Raw genomic sequence first — 10,145 nt, 5'->3', positions numbered from 1 at the left:
AGCTAGAACAAGCAGGGCCGTACCTCTGCCAGCATTTTACCACCGCTCTGTGTCGAGTGCCTCTCAGCAGGGCTGGATGATGCTGAAGTAAAAGCTGCCAATGCCCTCGCTAGATTTCTACCAGTTGAACTGCTCCAGGGAAGAGAACAATCAGCAACTAGAAGGGAAACCAGAAAAAGAAAGGTGTTGACACCACCGTAGGGAAAGGAGGGGGTGCTTTTATGATTCCCTTTCACCAACAAAATGAGTCTGCCTCACAAATCATCCTGCTTCTGCTCTTTTTCTGCTGCTTTACTGGGAAGATTCCCGGGGACTGAATTATCACCAAGCACCTGATGCGCTCACAGGGGCTCTCACTTCAACCTGGTGGTGCTCACCTCCACAGCTCTCCTTTTGTAGCCTGTGTGACAGGCTGGGGGGCAGGGGGGACACGGGATTTCACCTTTGAGGAGTCCTTTGACGTCTTCCAGGAAAATAGATAAACAAATAAATAAATAAATTCCACCTGGCTCAGCCCCAGAGCCCTCCGGGCTGTGGGAAACACGGCTGAGCAGAACGCCTGGATGCCACAGCCCTCGCCCCGGGCGGGAGACAACAATGTGAGTGCCCGCAGGCGCTGCTCGCAGGCTCCCACCCGCTCCGAGGCAGCTGAACGCTCTGCGTTGGAGCAGCGGGGCAGCTGCTGCCTCTGCGATGGCAGCCCAGCATCCTGCACGCCCACAGCCACGCAGGGAAGCCCTGGAGGGCGGTGCCGTCGCCCGTTGCCCGCGCCCTCACCCACAAGATGGCGCCGTTCGTCCGGCTCGCTGCCGCCCTGTGCCCCGCGCCCTGCCCTGTGGTGTCACGGATGCAGGTGCCGCGGCGGCCTCACGCAGGTCGCTGAGGAGGCAGTGTGCGAAAAGCTGATATTGTGCTAATTTCACCCCGTCCTGCGCCGTCCCAAACACACACAGAGGTGCCGGGTGCCCCCTGTCATCGGGTACCGCCGCGCTCCCCATCCCAAGTTCTCTGCTCACCGGCTTCCCAGCCGCAGCCCCAGAGACAAGGAGCACAACTAGGATCCATTTAAGGCGAAATTAACGCTAATTAACCGTAACCAACAACTCGCAGCGCAACGTTTACTCAGCACGCTGCAGCTATCGCCGTGGCGGTTCGCCCGTGAGGCGAAGGTGAGCAGAGCAGACGGGGGGGTGCAGGAAAGGAAAACAAACCTTGCCCGGGCTCCGGCACAGCTGCAGGGCTGTGGAGCCGGCCCTGACCCGCCGCCCTCCCTTCTCACCTCCCTCCCTCACCGCAGCCTTTGGAGTCCTCAATTCCCCGCACGTGGCTCTTACTGCTGTCCCAGCCCCGTGTGCCCGGAGTGGCCCTGGGGGTGGCAGCTCCCTGGCACATGGGGTGAGGTGTGGGGACAAGCCTCACTGCACCCCGGCATGGTTTGTCAGCCACCCTCAGAAGCCGTCCCTCCTACGCTGCTGTGGGCACATTGGAAACTCTTGCCGGTGCTGGTGGGGGGGAAGTTTTATTATGAATGAGATTTTTCAACCTCCAGAGGCCTCTGACAGAGAGTGTGGGCACCTGGCTGGGCACTAGGTGAGAAAACAGAGATGATCTGTAACTCTGATTTTTCCTGGGAAAGCTTCTTATGTACTTTCCACCCCAAGCAAAACACTACAAAGTGCTATCAGTGATGCTGTGGGGCAGGCACAGGGAGGGTTATGCAGAGCAAGGTGATGGGGCAGCCAGTGGCCACAGGACCCATCCCTGCCAGCCACCACCTCTCCAGGTGGCCCTGATGGCTGAGCCAGTTGGCTGTGCCAGGCCCGGCACCCCAGGCCTTGGCAAGCTGCAGCTTCTGCTTGCTGTCAGGTACCTTGCCATGCCCCTTGGTGTGCCTGCAGCTGCACCGCACTCTGAGCTCATTCTCTTCCATGAAGTCTCTGTGCTCCACTGTGCCTAGCCAGCATCATTCCCCCCCCAGCTCCTTCGTTTTTCTGGGTTTTCCCCCCATTTTTATTTTATTTTATTTTATTTTTGCTTAGCTAGGGCCCAGTTCTTGCCACTCAGCCACAGGTGGCTTTCCAGCCAAGGGACCCGCAGCAATCAACACCACCTCTGAGCCAGCAGCCACCCAGCAGCAAACATGTGCATGCAGTCACATTCTGCACTGGGTCAGCACTGCTCTTCCCATGTGCACCAGGCCTCCGCCAGCTCCTGGGAGGATGGCCGAAAAGGGATTAAGTAGCTAAGTATCTCACTGGCAAATGAAGATGGCTTTCTTTTCTGTTAATTCCTCAGCTTTGCTTTTATCGTGAACTGTGCAGAATACACAGGCTGATGCAGCTGTTCTAGCAAACTCTCCTAGGGTAGAAAAACATCTTTAAACCACCAGACCCTATTCTGTCTATCCAAACCAAATAAACCATCCTGGCAGAAGCATTTGCTGGAAGAACCATCTCTTTACTAGGACTTTTGCCAACATAGAATTGTTTTTCATTCTCAATTTTCCCCCACACCCCACTCCAGATTCCCATCTACCATCAACATCCTGAGCTGACAGGACTGCAGGACACAGATCCGGCCTAATGCAAGAGGATCATCACCTAGTTTTTTTAAACATTTCTCAAAATTCCTGCATGCAATTGGAGGCAGGTGATGAGAATACAGCCTAAAAGCATAAAAGCATAATTGCTGACAAAGCTTTTCCCCAGCAGGCACAGCAAGTGTGAAGCACTGACAGTGTCTGGGGAGGAAAAGGCAGAGCAGAAAACAACCTTGTGGCCAGGTGGAGTATCAAGCATTCAATTGCTGGGCAGGGGAAGGAGAAGGAAGTTCTGATTCTCTCTGTGTACTTGGAGGTTGGAGGCTGGCCCTTGAGCCCACCTCAGCCCCTCTAGTGGAAGGAGTGTGGCTGCACAGCAAACTGTGGAATGGCAGCTGTAGAACAGCAGAGAGGAAGAAGGGAAAATGGGAAAGTCCTGTCTGTGTGGAGAAATGGCATCAACAAGAACATCTGCATGGATACCATAACAGTGTTTGGACTCCTTCTATGGCTAAATATATTTCCATTTGCTCTTTATGTATGTATTAGCAGATACGATCACACACACACATTTTACTTGCAGCCCAGTACTAGCACTTGTGGCTTTGGTTTGCCTGAGCCAGCCCCCTTGGCCCCCATGGCCCCAGCAGTCATGTGGGAGCCCCTGTACTGCGGCTGGGCCTATGACTTCTCCCACAGCCCCCTCCCCACTCTGCTTGTGCTGGGGAGAGCCTTCCCCACCCTGCCACTGCTTCCTTTATTATCTCTGCCCAGCTGTGGTTTATAAGTTGTTTAAATCTCTTCTAGGAACAGATAAGAGATCACAATTACCCAGAATCCAAAAACGCAGACAGCTTGAAATGTGGTTAGGCTCTGCCCTACTTTCATTGAGCTAAGAGCGAGGCTCTTCTGAGGTGCTTGGGGAGAGGAGAGGAAAAGAGAAAGATCCACCTCAGCAAACCGCCCCTTCCCTCCCTCCTTCCTGAAACAAGTTTCCCCGCCAAAAAAACCTGCTGCATCTGTTCAAACCACCCTGCCCGCTCCTCCTGGCTAACCTGGGACCTCCAGGCAGCAGAAGTGAGCAAAGCAAAGCTGCCCACGGACATGGTGGCTGAGCAGGAGGCCCTGGTGCATCACCATCTCTCTCCAAGCTGAGCTCAGAGCATGGATGGCAGTCATCAAACCAGGGGTGGGATGAGGATAGCATGGTGCTGCAGGTTGAGCGCAATGTGTCACCATAAGTTTTACCATCCACACACTCACTGGTGCAGTGGGAAGCCACAGAGGTGGAGTGGGTCTGGGACTTCCCTCCTGTGAGAAATCCCCTCCCCGGGAAGTCCGCACTCAGTCACAGAGCATTGCTACACCACACCACCAGTCACTAGCTGAGGGTAAAGCTTTCAGGATCCTGCGGTGCCCAGGGAGGAGATACTGCTGGCCATTTTCCTTCTCCTCTCTCTGTGGTCCCAGCTGCTCACAGATACACACCTGCAGCTCTGTGACCTTGTCTGAAGTAAAGAATACCTGCTAAGTGGTTCCATCTACATTACTTCAGCTGCAAAGCAGTACACAGACAGACAAACCACTAATATTTTAAAGATGCTTCTCCATCCTGCTTGGAAGTGCCTGTATCAAAGCAAGGATGAGAGCAGCAGGGAGGTATTTTTGCAGGTATTTTTGTTAGTGGTAGCAGCAGTGAGAAATTTCAGGAGAAGTGTCTGCTGTGGTCAAGGCCAGAGAGGGATACTAAAGAGGGCACTGTCTGAAAGATGATACAATCCGAGATCATTATGGTATTTATTAATACCATTTACAAGGCCTGACTCGTACAGCCTTGGAAGGAAAAATGAAAAAAATGCCAGCAAACACATTATGTTCTTCTGCAAGAAGTTGTTTCATCCTATTGAAAATCTTTGTTAGAAAGAATGATGAGAATGGTAATAATAAGGCACTATAATTATACCTGATCCTTCTATAATCTCTCTCTCTGCAGAGTTCAGGAGCACTTTACTGCTATTATTGGATTTGAACAGTCCCATCTGGATAGCATACAACTGATTTGTTTGCATGGCTTATTTTAGGTATTTCAGCACATACATTGGAGCTGCCTTCATATCTGGCCCAGCCCTTGCACAGCATCTAAGAGCAGCAAGCAATCCCATCCCAATGTCTTGGAGAGCTCTTTGCAGTTCAAGGTTCAAAGAGGCTCCCAGTCCTTCTCCACCCAACCCAACACCCCAGAACAAGCGATGACACCATTCCTGTGGCATCCAAACAAGCAAGAAACTCCATCACAGCCAAGAATATGGCCCACCGCAGAAGCTCTTGGGTGTGAAGCTGGGTGCTTGATAATTCACTGGGCCAGGACCAGGACAAAACGGATGAAATTCTAAATAATTTGGCCCAAGATTAAAAATATTATAATAAAGAAATGAGAGTTTAAAAAATGAATTAAAATGTTATACAAAAAATATGGTTTGCATAAACAGAACTGCTTTGCAGTCGTTTGTCACTAGCTTACAGTGCAGGGAATGCCCCTTGCAGATTGAGTCCCCATAAAACTTAACTTGTATAAGTTGCCTCATTATTTCACTGCTTTTAGTGCTTTCCAGGGGATATTTTTTCCTCCTGTGAACGGGAGCAAAGACTTCTCCCTGTTGACCAACTGGAGGCAGGTCGGATGCAGCCCGTGTCCTTCCTCCCACCCACCCTATATCTCCATATCTGCCCAGACAGGTGACATTTCCAGAGCCCGTCCATCCTCAGTGCTGTGGGCACATGCTCTGGAGCATCTTAAACAGAGCTGCTAGCCCTGCCTGAAACTGTTCCCCGCCTTCATTCTCTCCATTTTGAAGTAGAACATCCTTACATCCTTGCTTTCATTCTCTTAGGTTCTTCAGAGGTGTCTTTCTCAATTTGTTTACTTCTGGTTTATTTTTAAAAGACAAACCCCCAGTGGACATAAGCTCTCAAGTCACTTCTGAAAATGCTGTCTTGTCTGTAAGTGCTTTGTTTGTGATCCTTTCCAGTCCTTGAGGCTATTGTTTATGAGCTGGAAGGCATCTACGCTTAGGCTAATCATGCCGAATGCCAGCAATTCCCCCAGCATGATTTGATGCACAAACCGGTGGGAGCACGGTTTATTGTGATTACGTTTACTGCAGAAAACCCATGTTTGCTCACACCAGACTCACAAAATGAGGGGGTCTCATCCAAAAGCTTCCGAGGCTAACAGCAATCTGGTCACTGATTTCAGTAGCATCTGGGAGCGGCTGGAAGGTCTGCAGCTCTGCCAGCAAGAGTGGCATTGCAGAGGAGGAGGTAGCCCAGGAGCCGCACCAATCTTCCTTTAGCTGTTTGCTCAGAGTGGGATGCAGATCTAGGAGGCTGCCACTGCTGTGTGGTATTTTCTTCTTCCTCATTGCATGAGATGTTTGAAGCTCCTTTCCAACACAAACTGTGCACTGGTCAGAGCTGTTCCAGCTGTCACTTGGGGATGAGGGTGTCCTCTGCTTCTGATCTTCCTACCCAGAGAATCACAGAATCATAGACTCATATATTATGGTGGGGTTGGAAGAGACCTCAGAGCCCACCCAGTCTTATCCCGTGCTGTGGGCAGGGCTGCCGCCCACCTCCACAGGCTGCCCAGGGCCCCATCCAACCTGGCCTTGAACCTCCAGGGCTGGGGCACTCACAGCTCTCTGGGCAGCTGTGCCAGCACCTCACTGCCCTCTGAGTAAAAACCTGCCTCCCAGTATCTAACCTAAACCACCCCTCATTCAGTTTAAAGCAATTCCCCCTTGTCCTGTCACTATCAGACATCATGTGAACAAATACCTCCTTTTGTTTCAGGCTCACACTCGAGTATCTGATTGGCTGCTTCCTTCTTTTTTTTTTTTTTTTAAAGAAAACGCACTCAGCCTCCTACTGCATGTCACTTCTCCCCGATGAGAAACCCCAGCCTACAGAGCCAGTCACTACGGGGAGGCAGTTGGAAGTGCTCTGCTCTGTCTGCATCAAAATGGCAGCACTGCTGCCCCAGCTGAGATCACAGGAGCAGAGAGCACGCCGGGACCTGGCGTCACTGCAGGGAAGCAGCTGAGGATGCCGCCAGGTCTCCTTTGACACCTGCTCTCCTTTTGATGGCCGTCTGCCCTCTGCAGCCCTGCCTTTGTGCCAGGCAATGGCAGAAAGCTCCGCTGTGCACAGCACTTTGCAAATGCCAAACGTCTGAGGGATTGCTGCAAAATGAACTCGGACAAAATAGTCAGCTTCCCCTACCAAGGTATCCTTGCACACTGAGATTTTTAGCACATTTAAAGGTCAGCATCTAAAGGGGGCTATAAGAGAGCAGGGGAAAGACACTGCAGCAGAGTCTGTTGTGACAGGACACAGAGAAATGGTTTCAAACTGAATAGGGGGAGGTTTACACTGGAAAAGTGTTTTACCATCAGGGGGTAAGGCACTGGCACCGGCTGCCCAGAGAGGTGGTGGATCCCCGTCTCTGGAGACACCCAAGGTCAGGCTGGAGGAGCTCTGAGCACCCTGATTGAGCTGTGGGTGTCCCTGTTCATCGCAGGGGGGTTGGACCAGATGGACTTCAGTGGTCTCTTCCAGCTCAAACTTTAATTCTGTGATTCTATGATAATGATGGACATACATATTTTATAATATCAAGGCAAGAGCCCTAACCAAGGCACTGCTGTGGGTATGCAGAAGGTTTTGTTCTCAAGCTTGCCTGCATAGGAGAGCTCATTTTCAAACAGTGAATATGCTGAAATGTTAATGCATTTTTTGAAACGTGTTTGCACAAAACTTGTGTGTTTGGGTGAATTTTGATCTCTGAGGCAGAGCCCTAATGCAATACAGACCCTTATGTCAGAGGTAATCAAGTGTTATTACAAGAGCTGCTGGCCGTGGGGCCCCTCCTGCGCGCACAGAGGGGTACATATGGAAGTCATTAACAAGTTTCAGTGGAGGATTTTGGGAAATTAACCCTTGCGACCCCAGAGCAGCGCTGGCGGGCAGCAGATGAGGAGCAGCTTCCCGCTGGGACTGAGCCGGCCCCAGGCAGCCTGGCAGAGGGGCCGGACCTCTCCATTTGGGCTGTGAGGATGAGCGGTTGAAGGAAACCATCTGCAGGGCTGTGTAAGCTTCCTCAGCAAACTGAAAGGAGTCAGCTGGAGAAATGTGTAACATAGCGTATAAAAATGCAAACAATTTTCTTCTAGTCCCAGAACGGTGCTTGAGGGGTTGTGAGGAAGTTTGTAATTTCTTTATAAGCTCCTTTAGGAGCCACCAAACGCAGCGCTTGGATGTGGGCCACGATGTGCTGCTCTGTGCCGTGGCTCAGGGGCAGGGTGGCTGCAGTCGACGTATCCCACCCACTGCTGAGAGCCCATGGATGTCACTGACAGTCCCTCCTGAGATGTAACCTCTTCTGATTTTGCTCTGTGCACCTTTTTCTGCCTCCAGAGTCTAAGGAAAAGGACTTCTGGCTCCCTCCGTAAAGCTGGCCACATCTGATGCACTTCTCACATCCTTGTTCTTCCCAAATTGGTTTCTTTTCTTGCACCAATCCTGATCCAAGACGTGCCCTCTCCTCTGGGATAATGAGGGTAGGCATGTGCTTTAAACTTCCATAATGTAACAATACTTGGCAGTCATTCACTGCTTTTCATCCTCAGATCTCAAATCAATTTGCTACAGCCCTGCGTGGAATTGACTTACTTGTAAGACAGAGACAAGTACTTGCTGAGCAATTAAAAAACAACAACAAAAAAGATTTTATTAAAACCCAAACTATGTCTTCCTCCTTTGGGCTGATTTTCCTCAAGCACAGCCCTGGCCACAAACATGGCTGTTCTGCAGCCTTCGGCCGTGCAGCCCAAGATGCTCATTTCAGGCCAAATGAGAGCGGTTCATCACCAGGTCAGCGCGATCCAGTCAGAAAGCTCTTCCCTCAGCGAGTTATAACTGCTGCCATAAAACAGAAGCATTCCTGTGCTCGGCTGTAAATGGTGAAGAAATGAGCCAAGTGCTTTCCCACCACCCCCGGTTTAGGAAGGGAGGGAAGGAAGGCAGCCAACGCACCCCAGAGATGAAAGGGAGTGAGGAGAAGGGCAGGAGACGTGGCCTCAACCCCTGGGTGGGCAGGAGGAGGGGAGCACACGTTGCTGACCCACCAGAGCTTCCCCTGAATGGCAGGGCATTGCCCAAAGCCACCTGGGGGATGGCAGGGTGGGCACAGGAATGACAGGAGTGCACCTGGTTGGGTGGTGAAGACTTTCAAGCATATAGACCGCGCAGCCTCTCTGAGCAACCTGCCTTCAAATGGATCCCCCCATCCTATCCAGCCTGGACTTGTTTCCATCCTCGCATCTCCTTCTCCCACCAGGTAATGCTGTGGTGAGCATCACTCCTTGCTGACCCCCTCATAGGTACAGGCAAGTTGCTCTTAGGTCCCCCAAAGCCACCTACTCCCCAGGCTGAACAGACCCAGCTCCCTCAGCCTCTCCTCGCAGGGCAAGTGCTGCAGCCATGAATATCTTGGGGTCATAGCCCTGAGCTCACTCCAATTTATGATATTTTTGTTGCAAAACAGAGCCCCAAACTGGATGTAATATTCTAAGCAGGGCCTAATGAGCAGCCAGTACAGGGAGATAATTGCTCCCTCACCCACTGCTGCAGATGCGGTGCCACTGGGCTGCCCCATTCTTCCCTGGGGCTGGCAAGTGGATGGATCCCCCCACAGCACTAATTCAGCAGCCTTGGATCACAAGGCAGAGCCTCAGGAGGAGGGCAGGACCTCGCTGCCAGCAGCACAACAGAAGTCTCTTGAGATTAATTCAGCATCCAAAGAGCTCCTGCCATGAATAATGCGCCGTATCTCTCTCTGCACTGACTGCACACAGTGGTTCCTCAGATAAGACACCTAAAGCCAAGAGAGCAAATTCAGGGTCACATCTCTCTGCATTTGGTTGTTTTTTTTTCCCCCCCATGCAGGTTTGAAGGGGAAAGGCAGAGCAAGCACAGCAGTGTGCCCACACAATACGCCCATGGAAGCTCACTGCTCCCTGATCCCATTCAGGTGTCCTCTTTTACAATACCAAACACACCAAACTCCTTCCACGTAGCTGCTTTTAGTCGCATGTTTGCAAGGATATCAAACCCGCCTGCACCCCTAAAATGAATCAACAACATTAAGATTTTTCCTAGCCCTATTTAATTCCTCCCTGTCCCACTCACTCTCCGCAGTTACAGCTCACTGATGCTGTGCCATTCTCTAGGATCTCAAAGCACCAGTGTTTCCTTCAAACACTCAGTGCAGGTCTGAAGACGCGAAAAATACTTCTGAAAATGTCACCCCTACATTTTTAGGAATTATGTTATGTACATAAAATTCTTATTGCATTACACCATAGGGTGAACTACGCCTGTTGTTCCCAGCTAGGACCACTCCTTTACATACTGCATCTGCTCTTTGAAAGAAATTCCCTTGTCATTCAGGGTCAGTTTGATTGCCACGTCTCTGCACTTAACTAACAGGGTTGCCAGTACTGCACGGGAATGAAAATATCATTGTGTATTCATTGGCTTTTAAAAA

Source organism: Coturnix japonica, chromosome 1, assembly GCF_001577835.2.
Source record: "Coturnix japonica isolate 7356 chromosome 1, Coturnix japonica 2.1, whole genome shotgun sequence".
Classification (NCBI taxonomy): domain Eukaryota; kingdom Metazoa; phylum Chordata; class Aves; order Galliformes; family Phasianidae; genus Coturnix; species Coturnix japonica.
This window is presented reverse-complemented; position numbering follows the sequence as displayed.